Below are 15,610 nucleotides of genomic sequence, written 5' to 3' on the forward strand. Positions count from 1 at the left end.
AGGGTTTTATAGCACACAATAATGTAAAAAAGGTTCTATTTCTCTGGCAAATTGACATCACTGTTTGTCCTTCTTTCTTTGTACTTCTTGGGTCTGATTTTTAGGAGCGAGAGTTGGAAAAGGCATGGTAGATGATTCATTACGGCTCCCTTGAACCAGAATCGGGTTGGCACTGACGGGACGTTTCACAGCGCTGTAAGTGGCTGGTTTCATGGTTCCCACCACTTCTCTCGGGGGGTGATCCCACAATTGAATGCATTGTAGCCTCGGGAAATTTCTTCTGATGTTCAGCCTTCGTTTTCCTTCAGTCAAATGTCTTGTGGAAATGCTCTGCTGAGGGGTCATTTTATTTTGTGCTTTGGTGCTGATGCCTTCCTGACACATGTAGGTAGTTTTTCTGTTTATCCCACATACAACGGTGGGGGTAAGGGCAAAAGATGGATTCTCTGGGCACTTTTCAGCCTCCCTCCTTACCCAAGCCATCTACCCAGGTATGCTTCTGCTTTCTGAAGCACGACCGTTTGTGGCAGTTTCACATTCAGTGCCAAGCGCCGTGTGCCTGGGGTGGTCGCCCCGGCCCCATGCAGAGTGGAACCACGGTGGTGGGCAGCCCAAACTACACAGTTCTGCTTGTGTTTGCTTTGCATCCTCTCCTGCTCTTGAATAGCGGGGGATTTTTTTTGGAGATGGGATCAACCTGTCTGGCCAGCTTTGTACAGCGCCTTGCATGTTCAGTCAACATGAGGTCCGGCAGAGACCATCATGTCCAAGCCAGCCAAGCACAGGCTTCAGAAATATAATGCTCCCAGGCATCAAACCCCAGACCTTTGCCCAAATCCAAGCTACAGCAGATCTCCTACAGAGACATCCCATCCTGATCTGAAATGTCCAAGACTCCTTGATCCCCTGGTAACATAGCCCAATCAAGAGCCACTTGCTGATGTCCTGCTATGTTTTTCTAATGCACTGTATTTCCTAGCCTGCCAAAGGCTGTCCCTCTCACCTCTGTTTTAACTGGAAAAGGATTTCCACCCTATGGCCCTGATTCCAGCTGAATTAATGGTTTTTGAACTGAATCAGCACATTTGAAGTTAAAACAGATCCCCACTGAGTCTGTACATTTTTATTACTGTGCAAGGAGTGCTTAGGAAAATAAAAGGAACAAAAAAGCCCTGAGAGTAGACCACCCTGTTGAGGGGGGAAATATAGAAATCAAGCATGTTTATATGAGTGATATTTATAGGGTCAAGTGACAAATATTGCATGAGGCCTTGGAGCCCAGCTCAGGAATACCACGTACCAGTCTGGGCACTCATGCTCAAGAAAATGTAATTGAATCAGGGGCAGGTGCAGAGGAGGTCTGCTAAGACGATGTGGAAACGGAAAGCCAAGGTGGTGAGGAGACACAAGAATAAAATGGTTTGTTTAGCTCAGCAAAACAAAGATGACAAAGATGACCGGGATCTGAGAGCTGCCTATAGATACACCAAGGGAGGAAAAAAACCCCTGGTTAAAGCAAAGGACCACTTTGCTAGAGTAAATTAGTGTAAACTAGCTATGAATACATTTTATCTGGGAATTAGAGGAAGTTTCTCATCTATCAGGAAGAGAAGACCTGAAGAAACCTTCCACTTGGATTAGCATAGGCAAGTAAACAAACCTATTTGAAGATGGAGGTTGATAAATTTACTGGGATGCTGGATGGGAAATTACATTACAGGATGTAGGAGAATGGCTCAGTATCCCTGGGACTCCTTTCCTGACCTATACTCCTGTGTGTGAATTGTCTTTAGGCTCTGAAATCTTCTTTTGCCTTTCCTTTGCAAGGGACATCAGCACCTTCAAAATCTCCTGTCCTTATCACTCTACAGCCCTGTGCCGCATCTGCAAACCTCCGGGCCCCACAGAGCTGCTGTTGCTGCTGCTCCCAAATTCATCAAGGGGGTCACTGTCAAACAATGAGACGCACTTGCTCCCACCGGGGTTGAATGAGCCGCTTTCTTTCAAAACACCCTTTAATTGACAGCTAGGAATAGCTTTCCATGATGATAAGCTGTCATTAATATCATTCACCAGAATGAAACCCCAGCAATGGTGTATGTGTTTAGAGGAAAAGGGAGAGAGAAAACCTCTGCAAAACAAATGTTTCAACTGAGTACATGAACTGAGCTGTGGTTTCAAGAATGACAACACAAATATAAAAATGTACATTGTGAATATTAGTATTCCCTTAAATATGTGTTCACGTTGGTTAATGAGTCCCACCGGTAGCGTTAGTAACTGAAGGATTTGGGTTGGCACGTTATTAACTTGTTAAGTAGAAAACAGTGATACAAGACTACTTGTCATGTGTATTATAAGACATTTAAAAGTTGCATTCAGCATAAGCAGCTGAAGAGAACTAAAGGAGTCGCCTTTAAAATGAGGCGATGTTTCTTCGTGCCGTAACCATGTAAAATCCCACTGCTTTTAGAGGAGCTGTGCTCCGGGGGCTCTTGGGAAGGAGGCAGCAGGAGCAGGGCTGGGGAGGCAGTCGCTGGGACCCTCCCTCCTCCTCTCTGCTGGCCCAGCAGCAGGCAGCGACCTGATACTTCATCTTGGGCTAGGATGGGCTCAGCCATTTATTCTCATGGAGGATCGCCTGGAGCTGCCACGCGGCGTCGGGAGTGGTGGGGTTTATTCTGTATTTACTGCCTTACCCTGCCCCACTGGTTTGCTGCCTTCTCGTAAAGTCCTGTCCATCTGCCAGCCCAGAGGTAGCTGCACATCTGTGCTGAATGAAATGATGCTTTGTTAAGAAACTGTTGGGGTTTTAAAACAAATAAAACTTATAGGTAACTGTAGACCAGGCTGCTGCATCTGCTGGTGGCAGCGCAGGGGATCCAGCTGTAGGAGTGGGGCGCACAGCTGGAAGCTTCGAGCTGCCCTTCCCACCCAGTGCTCGAAGGCAGTCCTCAGCGCTAATCAGGAGAGCCCAGACACTGCCCCAGCGTGGACCTTATTTCCTCCAGGCTGCTTAGAGCCATCCCATAATCTCCAAAGTAGGACAAGCAATTAAGACAACAGACTTGCTCCTGAAACACACTCACTTGCTCTTGGACTGACAGCGGGCTCTTTCTGTCGGTCCTGAGGCAATGGGGTAACGGGACTGGCACGGGCTGTGCTACCAGGAATAAATCAGGCGACCCTGATCAGCAGCTGTCAGCCCTTTTGCCCACCTTTCCCCATCTGCGTCACCCAGTTTCTCAGCGTTTCTTGCCCGGGGCCCCATGGCAGTTGTCCACCTTTACATTTGTAGCTCTGCCACTGACTGAGTCCCTTGGGGAGGGGAGCTGCTCCCAGCGAGGATGCTACAGGGGCCGTGTGCATTGATGGGGAGGCCACAGGATATCTACTGATCACCCTGGTTCCTTTTTCCAGAATCCTGGAGTGAGCCAGATTAATTTGTAGGTGACTTTTTCGGTGGCCTGCAGTGTTCATTTGAGGCATGCACACTCATATAAGACAGTCTCAGATATGAACACTACAGAAACAGTGACAATATTTACAAAACATGGCTCTCCTCAGACTGGGTTGGGTGCCTTCTCCGGCAGCCGACAGCTGTGCCAGGAAAAAGGACTTCTTTGAAAGTGCAGTTGCTGCAGGCATTGCTGCCCTGCAGTCCTTGGAGGACGACTCGTACAGATCTCACAAGGGTCAGTGAGGCTGGCAGAAGCCAGGATGTGGCCATTGGTTATTGCAGATGCTCAGTTGGAAAAAAGAGGTTCTCCCTGCAAAAAAAAATCGTCAGGAGGAAATCTCCTGCCTGCTGTGCTGCCTGACAAACCCGGGGAACAGCACAAGGCTTGGCTGACAAAAAAAGCACACATCTATGAGCCATTCATTGTTTGTCTAGACTGAGAAAAAAATTGTTTCTTACTGCTAGATGCAGAGGTCAGCAGTGAAAAGGCCTCCTCTCTTTCATCCTCCTAGAAACACAGGCAGGCTGTGAGCCCCAAATTTCAAGCTTTGGGTTGCAGCATAATTTCAAGCACGTCTCAGCCAGTTTCCATCCTTGATAAGGAGGGGCAGGGACAGATTGCTCAAGGAACACCACAGCACAAAGGCCCTCAGTTCGCTCTCCTGGGCTCCTGGCAAACCATACATCAGTCACCAAAGGCTTGACAAATCACAGCGATACAGCTAAGCTTAGAAGCAAAACTTCACATTATCCTTGCTTATGTGGGTGGGAAGCTGAGAGATGCCAAATCTAAGAGGGCTTAAAGGAACTCTTTCTATTATTAAATGGTATGCTCCTGGTATTTTTATAGTTCTGACACGCTACTTTCATGATTCAGGCCTCCCAAGTTCAAGGCTGCATACAAACAGACCAAAAAGCTAAATCCAGCCCAAGCGTCGGCAACGCAGTTAAAGGCAGGGGCACCGGGCAGATCCGGCCAGGCAGCCGGGGAAGCGCGAGCAGCCCGCCTTGCGTGGAGCGGCAGTCGGTGATCTCCACACCCTGGGGCTTACCTTTGCCCAGTGTTTTAAGGCACAGAGCCAGAGAAAGGCTTAAGACACGAATTGAAGAGGACAGCAAGATGGCACAGAGGTAGGACTGCTCCCACCTGCGGGCAGGGGGTGGGGAAGGTGACCTCTAGGATCCCTCACGGTCCTGTTGGTGTAAGTTGGTGACTCTGAGTTTGCTCTCCTTACGCGTATGGAGTATCAGGGACAGTGCAAAGGGGCTGCTGGCTTGAAATGTGGAGGCATGAGATAATGTGGGGGGCAAGGAAGGAAGCAAAGTGGGGAATGGCTCCAGCTAGTGTGCTTGTCATTGCAGCTGCGCTTCCTGAGGGTCCCCAACAGGGCAGGAGGCTGAAGGTTCGGTAACACGGCAGGTAAGGTGTGTGTCCTGGCTGAGGGTGGAGGAGCCACCACTGCTTAGGGCTGTCTGGCAAAGCCTGGGCAAGGTCCAGACACAGGCTTAGGATCAGAGAGCTGCATGAACACAGAAGAACTGGAAGCCGGTGACTGATGTCCAAGCAAGGAGGAGGAACGACGGCCCCAGGCTTGCTGGTGAACCTGACTTTGACGTAATCCAGATCAATCAGAGGGAGGAAACACCAGCCAACACCAGCTGTGGTTACCAGTGCAGCCTTACCTGGGCACCACTAACACCAACCAAGAGCTGCCAGCACCAGAAGCACTGACGTGACCCAGAACGAATGCAGCAAAGCGGTGCCACAAGCCTGGTGGCAGCGGGGGCGAGGGGGTACCCCTGCAGAGGGATCCCTGAAGAGACCTGCGCCTGCGGGCAGCACCGTCCCAGTGCTGGGGACGTGGTCGCTCGCCGCTGCAGCCAGCGTGAACTCTGTGCCCGTGAGATGTTACACCCAGAGCTGAGGCCAGCTCTGCTGAAGGTCGGAGCTGCTGGGGCCCGGGCTGAGCACGGAGACAGGAGGCTGCAGGGGACAGGGGGAGGTGGCGTGGGGGGATGTGGCGGGATTATAGAATCATAGAATGCTTTGGGTTGGAAGGGACCTTTAGAGGTCATCTAGCCCAACACCTCTGCAGCAAGCAGGGATATCTCCAACTAGATCAGGTTGCTGAGAGCCCTGTCCAACCTGGTCTTGAATGTTTCCAGGGACAGGGCCTCCACTACAGAATCACAGAATCACAGAATCACAGAATGGTCGGGGTTGGAAGGCACCCCTGTGGGTCATCTAGTCCAACCCCCCTGCCGAAGCAGGGTCACCTACAGCAGGCTGCACAGGACCGCATCCAGTTGGCTCTCGAATATCTCCAAAGAAGGAGAATCCACAACCTCTCTGGGCAGCCTGTTCCAGGGCTCCGTCACCCTCAGAGTGGAGAAGTTCTTCCTCATGTTCAGCTGGAACTTCCTATGCTTCAGTTTGTGCCCATTGCCCCTTGTCCTGTCGCTGGGCACCACTGAAGAGTCTGGCCCAATCCTCTCGACACCCACCCTTAAGATATTTATAGGCATTTATAAGGTCCCCTCTCAGCCTTCTCTTCTTCAGGCTGAACAAGCCCAGCTCCCTCAGCCTCTCCTTGTAGAAGAGATGCTCCAGTCCCCTCATCATCCTCGTAATCCTCCGCTGGACTCTCTCCAGTAGCTCCTCACCTTTCTTGAACTGGGGAGCCCAGAGCTGAACACAGTACTCCAGATGGGGCCTCACTAGGGCAGTGTAGAGGGGAAGGAGAACCTCCCTCGAACTGCTGGCCACACTCTTATTAATGCACCCCAGGATCTCATTGGTCTTCTTGGCAGCCAGGGCACACTGCTGGCTCATGGTTAACCTGTCGTCCACCAGGACACCCAGGTCCCTCTCCACAGAGCTGCTCTCCAGCAGGTCCACCCCAAGCCTGTACTGGTGTATGGGGTTGATCCTCCCCGGGTGCAGGACCCTGCACTTGCCCTTGTTGAACTTCATCACGTTCCATCCACTACCTCTCTGGACAATCTGCTCCAGTGTTTCACCATTCTTATGGTAAAAAATTTCTTCCTTATATCTAGTCTAAATCTACCCCCCCCTAGTTTAAAGCCATTGCTCCTTGTCCTATCGCAACAAGCCCTGCTGAAAATATTTTCCTCATCTTTCCTATAGGCCCCTTCAGGTACTGGAAGGCTGCAATAATGTCTCCCTGCAGCCTTCTTTTCTCCAGGTTAAACAGCCCCAACGCTCTCAGCCTTTCCTCACCGCAGAGGTGCTCCAGCCCTCGGATCATCTTTGTGGCCTCCTCTGGCCTCGCTCCAACACCTCCATGTCCTTCTTGTGCTGGGGGCTCCAGAGCTGGATGCAGGACTCCTGGGGGGGTCTCACCAGAGACGAGCAGAGGGGCAGAATCCCCTTCCTTGCCCTGCTAGCCATGCTTCTCTTGATGCAGCCCAGGATATGGTGACCTTCTGGGCTGTGAGTGCACATTGCTGGGTCATGTCCAGTTTTTCATCCCCCAGTACCCCCAAGTCCTTCTCAGCAGGGCTGCTCTCAGTCCCTTCATCCCCCAGCCTGTATTCATAGTGGAGGTTGCCCTGACCCAGACGCAGGACCTTGCACTTGGCCGTGATGAACCTCACAAGGTTTACACAGGCCCACTTCTCGAGCTTGTCCAGGCCCCTCTGGATGGCATCCCGTCCTTCTGGTGTGCCAACTGCACCACTCAGCTTGGTGTCATCTGTGAACTTGCTGAGGGTGCGCTCGAGCTCGGTGTCTAAGTCATTGATGGAAATGTTCAACAGTACTGGTCCCAGCACAGACCCCGAGGGATCACCGGCGTCCATGTGGGCATCGAGCCATTGACCACCACCCTGTGCCTGCGCCCTCCCAACCCACTCCGCCGCCGCCCAACAGTCCGCCCATCCAACCCGCGTTTCTCCAGCTTAGAGCGCAGGACGTGGCGAGGGACCGTGCCGACGGCGTCGCAGCAGTCCGGGCAGGTCGCGCCCGCAGCTCTTCCCTCGCCCGCTGGCGGACCCACGCCAGCACAGCCAGCCACGGGGCTGCTCAGGCAGGACTTGCCCTTGGCGAAGCCACGCTGGCCCCGGGGGACCCGCGGCGGGCAGGGGGTGGCCCCAGTGGGGGGAGCGGAGCCGGCGGGCAGGCACCGGGGTGACCGGCGCGCGGGGTCGCGGCGGGGCGCGGCCACGCGACGGGGCAGGGCGAGGGGGCGGCCCGGCGGCGCCCAACTACAACCCCCAGCGTGCCCCGCGCGGCGGCGGGGGGAGTGCGCCTGCGTGAGGGGGCGCGGCGGGGAGGAAGCCCCGCCCCCGGCGGCGGCAGACGGCGCTGCGGTTGGCCGGCGGCGCTGCCGCTCAGAGCGGGGTCGGGGGTCAGAGTGCGCGGAGGTGAGTGGCGGTGTTGGGGACTCGTGGTGCGGAGTGTGTGCGGGGCGGGGGGGGACGGGGGGGAGGGCCGGGACGGGGCGGCCCCCGCCGCGGGGCGTGGGGGGTGGGGGGGGCGCGGCGCACGGCGGGCAGCGGCAGGGCCGCGGCGGGGCCCGGCCTGCGCGGGGGCCCGGCAGGCCTGGCGGAGGCGTGGGGCCGCCGTGGCCCGGGGTGGGGGGTGGATTCCCGGTCCGGAGCGGCGGGGCGGGGGGGGCGCGGCCTGGCCCACCCCCGCGGCGGCGGGGCCTGTGGCGGGGCGGCGGCCCGCGGGCGGAGGCGTGGGGCGGCCGGCCGGTTTGCGGGCCGGGGCGGGGCGGTGGCGGGGGTGTGGGGAGGCCGCTGGGGAGGCGGGGGGCGGCCCCGGGCCGAGGGGAGGGCGCGGGGCGGCGGCGGGCAGGCGCGGAAGCGCCTCGTCTGCTCGACGCCGAGCCCCGTCTCCCGGCTGCTGGAGCCTGGGGCTGCCGGGCCCTCCGCTCCCTGGCTCCGCTGCGGGTGGAAGCCTCGAGGGCGGCGGAGGTCCTGCCGGTCCCTGCCGGAGCGGGGTCAGGTGCCGTGGGGGCTTGCGGAAGGGACAAACCCGAGCACCCGGGGCGCGGGGGGCAGCAGCGGCAGCGGGGACTTTTCACGTTCCTTTTGGGATGTGGAGGTTCGTAGGGGGAGGTGATGGGCGCATAGGATGCTTGGGTTTTGGGTTTGTTTTTTTTTATTTATCCTGTGAGTTTGAACTGGTCACCCGTCTCAGATCTTCAGACTGAAGTAAACTTGAGAAGGCTTAGAAGTGCAGGATCTGTTTACTTGTTTCCTGACCGGCAGCGGGAATTCTCTTCTCCTGTTCTTTTCTTGCTGCTGTACTGTTACAGGTGTTTCTTCTAAACTTGAGATGTATGAAGAGGTGTTGTCATTTACTCCTTATGTTCTGTCTTTTACAAGTCCTATGTCTGGTGGATTTACGTAGACATTGCTGGCCTGTTTGCTAATAAGTCTGACATTTGTTTTGCTGCTTCTTTACTTGCCTCTTTTCCTTATTGAGCTTTTGGTTTCGGAAATGGGTGGATTGACAGCTGTTGCTCAGTCTGAACCCTTAATATTCTTTCAGCTGCGATGCAAGAGACCAACATGTTTTCTGATAGGTTAATGCTTGCACTGTGCCGTGGGAAGGGTGAGGTACACAGGGCTCTGGGCCGGTACGTCTGGAAGGCGCTTGTCCCGTCAGATGCAGTCAGACAGTTGTTTGAGGACTTTTTTTTTTTTTTCTTCTTTTAATGGTGACTTGAAGATATTTTATCCTCTAGTTGCTCCTTGCAACATTGCAGCATCTCATATCACTTGATGTTAAAGTTGGCATTTGAACTTTTATTTCCAGGAATGAATTATTCTTAAAATAAGGAATGTGATAGAAGTCCAGTTGGTTACTCTTTAGTGTGTGGGCTTGAGAAGTTTGATTTCAGATGTTTTTGTTTCCATTTTCAAATACTGAATTCTGGCCTTTGCAACTGAATTTTCACATGAATTTATAGTGTGAACTAAATGCTTGTCTTATTTCAAAGAGCGGCCCTATTATGGTTCTTGTTCCATTCAAACTTTGGGTTGCTCTGGATGAATGGTTTTGTGGGAGGTGGGGTGTTGTGGTTTTTTTTCCAAAAGTTAGTGTGTATAGACAGACAGATTTGACTTTTACCAAAATCTGCAAGAAGAAACTCATTAAAGCATTAAAAAGAAAGTGCTTGTGTGCTTGATACTAAATAAAGAAGTCCTTGGATTGAATATACACTGATAATGACCTAAAGTTTCTACTCTGCATTTGAAAGATACTTGATTTCAATTTGATTCCTTTAGGAGGCCTGATTACAGCTGTTTCAGTGCTTATCTTGTTTGGCTTTGTTAACTTTCGTAGGTGTTGATTTTTTTTTTAATTATTATTTTTTCCTGCCCAGAAGTTTTGGCAGTGGAGTTCTGGAAGAGGCTTAAATGTGTTTGGCATTTCACCCTGCCTCTGTATTGATCCATAGCCACCACCAGTAAAGGGCAATGAGACTGCAGAGCACAGGTCTGGTGAGGTTCAGGTGAGGGGTGTAGGACCGGCCACTGTAGCTGTGCTCGTAGGAGAACCCTGAAGGCTGTTAAGCAACTGTGGTTTCCTCACAAGTCTGTCCTTGGATCTGAAGCACCTATTATTGCTGGAAACGGTCATCCTGAGACTCCTGGTGTTTTACTCTAGTAGTGCTGAGCTAGCATACCAGAATGGTGCAATGGCAAGCAGGGGAGTGAAGGGACAAGAAGACAAGTTGTGGGTCCGTAACCTGGAGCAGAGGTGCTGGCTGTTGTTGCTAGATACCATTTGGCAACTTTTCTCTCACCTGAGAGAAAATACCTGTGCTGGCCCAAGAAGAAGTTGTATTCTCTCCAGATATATTGTGCAGATAAACATACTTCACTCCCAACCAAAGAAAATTATTATTTTTTTATTTCATCGTTATTTGTTAGAGTTATTTTTTCTGTGGTTGACTGTTAGGGTCAACATCTTCCCTGGCTGGTTTTCCAGGCTCACTAAGTCTGGGTTGTGTGGACACCATGCTCCATTGCAGCTGCTATCCTGCTTGAAGCATTTACCTGTCTACCAGGACAGAGCTTTGGCAGAGTACAGCCTTTCTTTTAACACTTCTGGAGTTTGTTTGTGAAGATGCAAAGTGAACCCGGTATTGAGCAATGCAAGTGTTGTCTTCCTAAATCCAGACTGAGATTCATTTGGAACTCTCAGGTGTTAACCTTCAAGTTCAGTTTTCAGATAATGAAGGTGTGCGGCTGTATAAGTGGTTTGAACAACTGTGGCATTCATGTGTATTAAAATCAAGTAATGATGCGTGCTAGATTCCATTAAACAAAGGGCAGTCTGCTGTGTCTCCTTTCCACTAAATTAGGCCAGTGTGCTGTAGTAGCTTTTACTGACTAGAAGCATAGTAGCTACACATCTCTTACTCCTGACTGCAGGAGCTCGGCTGCGGATTGAGAGCAGTGAAATGCCATAAATGTCAGAACTCGCTCCAAAGACCAGGGTTGGGAAAGTTTGAATGAAAACTAAGATGTGTTATTTTTTGACAGTGAATGGATTGACCAGTGGAATGATATGTCTGAAGGTAGTGGGGAGCCTCCCTACTTGATGCTGCAATCCAAGGCCAGAAACTTTTCTGAAAGATGTTCAAGCCTTTGGGCTCAATTCAGGAGTAATGAAGTGGAAACTTCATGGCCGACGTTACATGAGGTTCAGACAGGGTGGTCCGGTGGGCTTTCTGACTTCGAGATGTAGTATGTGTTTATACTGCTAGAGCCAAGATACCTTCTCTGTTGCCTGTGAAGTGCTGTACCATCCCAGGTGTACGTGTCCTGGTCTGAGTACGTGGTTTGGTGAGCAGCTGAGCCAACCAACAACCTCATCTCCCTTATGCTTCTGCCAGTGTGGGCCCATCCCTCTGAGCTTTGGCACTCATCCAGCCTGGCCCTGAGCTGATTTGTCTCACTAAGCCAGCAGGAAACTATCTTGTTTTAATTATGTTTTATTCTGGCTGCATTAGCTCTTTTATAGGTTCCTGTGGTTGAATCGGCTCACAGAGGGGCTGGAGAAGCTCAGGAACTGGTGTAAGGTGATCAGCAGGAGAGTAACACCCAGAGGGGAGGACAGGCCTGCCTCCTCTTGGCCTCCCAGAACTATTGGCTTGGTTAATCCCGTTTTGTGTAGCTTCATGCTGGTGCGTTTTCCTATGGCTCCCACGCAGAGGAAGGAGACTGGGCTAGAGGGTTCTTGGTCCGATCCTCTGCAACTGTTCTCTTTCTTAATACCAAATCCACTCTCCCACTGCAACTTTCCAGTCTTTTGCTACATGCATCTCTGTTGTTGCTTCTGTGTTTCAGTTTTTGTTGTTTCCTTCCTCTACACATCCTCTGAGTGACCAGTCCTTTACTGTGTGGAACTTCTTCAGACTTCAGCTTAGACCCATTTGCCTGTCCACAGTTACTCTTGGAGAAGGTTTAAAAATACGTGGCAAAGCCGGTCTTAGGAGACCAGTCAAGGAGCTGACGAAAGTGGGTTGCCTAGCAGAGGTGGCCTAATAAAATATGGAGTGGAATTGTACTGTGCATCTTTGGGACGGCCTCTGGGTGGTCTGTTCGGACGAGTTCGCGTCCTGCCGGTGTGGAGTCTCGTGCGGGTTTCACTGTGTTGTCAAGTGAACTGAGATGTGTTTGTTTCCCAGCCTCGTAGGGTGTGATAGCCCCAGCAAGTGCTTCCCTAAGTAATCGGCGCTTTCGGCCTCGCTCATTGTGATCTCACAAGCCATCGCGTCTGTGATGTCACAATGGAAGAGATTCTGGTGCTGTGACATATGTGGTGGTGCCTTTGACATGTCAGCCAAGGAACACAGCGGGAAGAATGAGATCAAGAAACGGGAGAGACCTTCCTTAACCCGAGAGTGCCCTCCATCCTTTAGTCGACCCTTTCCGTGTTCACTTATCTCTTCCATAATGCCCATATAGAGGGAAGATGGTGCCTATATAGAGTGAATTATTTTTTTTGATTGAACTGCCGAGATGCACGTATCCCCCAGATGAGTGGCTGCCTGACTTTGCTCCTGTAATCCTCATTCTTCCCTGCTGTTACCCTCACTTGTTGTATTGCATCTAATTTTAGACTGTAAGTTCTTGAGAACAGGGACCTCTTCATCTGTAGTGGGAAGAGGCTGGATGCGATTGCGGAGTGCTGTAAAAACAAAATGATTAATGCCAAGTTCTGTCTGGGCTGAGTAATGATGGAACAGCACATAGGCATCCTGTGGCAATGCTTTGGGAAAGTTACATTATGAATTTTCCAAAATGTGGGCTTGGTTGTCTAGCAGTGCCGGAGACAAACCCAGCCAGAAGCGAAGGCAGTGCAACCATGGAAGTGTACTGGGTTCGTGTTGAAGGGATGATACTGTGACGTTGACAAAGAAACAAATTTACCTGTCTAAAATCATGTTACGTTATTAAAACGGTTCTAAAAGCTTTGTGTTTTGTTGTTTGTTTTACTTTATGTATTTTTTTTTCTTTTGCAAGTTTGGATGGTGACACTGGATAGGCTGGTTTTGTTCACTCTCTCGTTTCCTGCCTCGCAGGCTAGCCAGGTGCTGTCATTTTTGGACTGTAGTTCATCTAATGAAATACTTGGGTTTAGGTTAAAGTTGATTTAAAAATAAATGGAGTTATCTCTATTGTTCTTCAGTTATATCTTCACACAGCTGATATATGGGCTCACATTTGACCTCTGAGTATGCATTTGAACAGCTACCAAAGTGCAGTCTTGCATTTTTTGTTATACTCTTTTCCAGGTGTTGCTAAATGTATGCAGTTTTGTTCTACAAAAAGCATCTTTATTACTCTATCTTTTTACTCTTTATAATTTAATAAAATAAGACACTATAATAAACTAAGACAAACCTGGCTTACATTTTGGATTGGTTTTGGTTGCTCTAGCCTTGGGTTCAGTTGTCTGTCAGAAGCCAGGAGTCACGGCTGCCCCTACCCAGGCTTTGCACAGGGAATAAACTGGAGCGTAGGATGCTCAAAGCTCGCTTGCTTGTATTTATTGATTTTAGTTTGTCTTGTCCTTTAGATTAGTGTGGGGGTTTTTTTGTTTATTTTTTAGTATGGTGGAAGGCTATATTGCCGTAACAAAGTAATTTAATGTGTAAATGGAGGCTTTTGTAAAACATAGCATTTCTTGGGTTGCCCCTCCAACCTGAATGTAGGTGTTTGTCTGCTTGCCCCCTCCCTGCACCAGCTTGTCAAACTGGACAGTGACGGGGAATATTTTTGGGTTAAAGGCAAGATATTGAAGTTATGTCTTCTCTTGCTGCCAGGTGATTTTCATTAGATGTGGTTGTAAAAAGTAAATACTAATGTTATCTGCAAAGAACCCATTAAGCTCAAGTTCATAGGCTAATTTGTCTCACCATTGATGAATCTGAATCTTCATCACCTTGTGTGGTGCTCATCTCTGTATGTGGCTTAGGGGCTGTCCCGCAGGTGGGGGAGAGCGCTTGTGATGCCCCGCTGGCTTTTTTCATGGGTGTCCCTCACGTGGTAGGGGTTCCCCGTCCTGGCCCTTGCCGCTTGTGCTCGCCACTAAGGAGCTTCCCCAGTGGGAAACCCGGAGCGCAACAGCCGCCGGTGCTGATTCTCCGCTTCTCACTCAGTGGGGCCCCTGGCAAGCCAGCAGCTGCAGCTGACACGTCCCTTTCTCCTGGCTTTCCTTGCTGGTGATCAAACTGTTGTGCTTTAGTATCGTCTGCTTGGACCACCAACAAGCAAGAGCTGTGGCCAGCCTGAGCTTGTCCTGTTACCTGCAGCCAATGTCCAGAGATTGATTTATTTTTTTTTAATTATTTTTAAAAGACAGTTGCTGATTATAGCCAGTGATGTCACGTGTGGCGCACACTGTTATACAGCACATAATGTGAACTTTATCATCCAGCTGAAACCCACCACACGTGGCCGTTTCCTGTGTTATTGGGTGTTGCGAATGTAAAATGTTGTCACATTTTCCTAGGTCTGTGTACAATCTGTCAAAACAATTCCTGAAGTCCAGCCTCAGTTCATGGTCCCATTACATTTCGTACTTATCTGTGTAAGGAATTGGAGCTGTGTGATACGAAATATTAACCTGGTAGGGTTGAATGCCAGATGTGACAGCTTGCACTGTCTGAGATTATAATCTAACTCTATGTACATAAGAAATATGCATGTGGTGTTTTACGTAGGTTTGGAAATGGAATCATTGAACATGTGGATTTATATGGATAGAGACAGGTTTCCAATTTTTGAAGCTGGTTTGCTTGTGGTGTTGTCTGTTGGAAAAAAAAAAAAAGGGGATAATTACTAGTGCTTTGCATTGTCATAGCTGTTATAAATGCTTTGCATGACTTCTAATAAAGTGTGTTTGCTCACCAGCTAACTTGTGCTCTGAGGCGCTCTGACCTTGCCAAAGAAGATGATGTGAGGTCTTCCCAGGGCACCTAGAGCAGTGGCTGGGTAAACATGCAGTTAAAACTTCATTTGGCTGGAAGTGCAGGGTTTGCAGTGGGGTTGCTCTTGTTTGTATGCTGGCTGCGTAGGGGAACCGGCACGCAGCACCTCACTCGTGCACCTTTGTTCAGAGCATTGCTGACTCTGTCACACGGGAGGGTGGGGAGAGGGGCTGCGCTTACAGTGGGGAGCCTGATCCTGTCGTTAGACGTGGACTGCCTGCAGAAGTTTATTAGTGTAAGCAGGCGCTAGATGTTAGCTGTTAGTTCCCTCTGCGGATGTCCCGCGGTACCCGGGTGGCGCAGACCGGCTGGGGTCTGGAGCCGTGCTGCCATGTCTGCGTCGTGAGGTGCCTGATTCCTGCCCAGATGGCCCGCTCAGCTGTGCCGTGGGGACTCGGTGGCTGGGGGACCTCTGCGCCGCTGTGCATGGTACAGGCCAGCTAGGGGATTTGTGGGCTTTGTGTGATGCCCTAGTCTTGCAGGTTAAGATACACTAGAGAAGTACTGATCTTGCTGCGTGTGGGTGTATAATGTGTGTTTTATTGCCTGTGTTTGATATAGGGGTTGGAGCCTGCCTGCCTCCCCCACTCCAACTGTATGTTTTACTTTATGCAGTAGGCTAAAGATCAGGTTTTACCGCAACTAACTTGCAAGCTGCTTTATTCTGAGA

At 50.7% G+C, this 15,610-nt stretch overlaps 1 protein-coding gene across 4 annotated transcripts in view; it reads left to right on the top strand.

Annotated features, from left to right (window-relative positions):
- Nucleotides 1-7,764: 7,764 nt before the first annotated feature.
- ERI3 (ERI1 exoribonuclease family member 3) overlaps nucleotides 7,765-15,610 on the top strand; it is a 138,890-nt gene continuing 131,044 nt past the window's right edge. The window contains exon 1 of one of the 4 annotated variants that reach the window (XM_075424652.1): nucleotides 7,765-7,846. The gene's annotated coding sequence lies outside the window, so the exon portion shown is untranslated. The other 3 variants (XM_075424654.1, XM_075424653.1, XM_075424655.1) reach the window with 3 other exon arrangements.

The sequence above is a fragment of the Opisthocomus hoazin genome, chromosome 6 (assembly GCF_030867145.1).
Source record: "Opisthocomus hoazin isolate bOpiHoa1 chromosome 6, bOpiHoa1.hap1, whole genome shotgun sequence".
NCBI classification, from domain to species: domain Eukaryota; kingdom Metazoa; phylum Chordata; class Aves; order Opisthocomiformes; family Opisthocomidae; genus Opisthocomus; species Opisthocomus hoazin.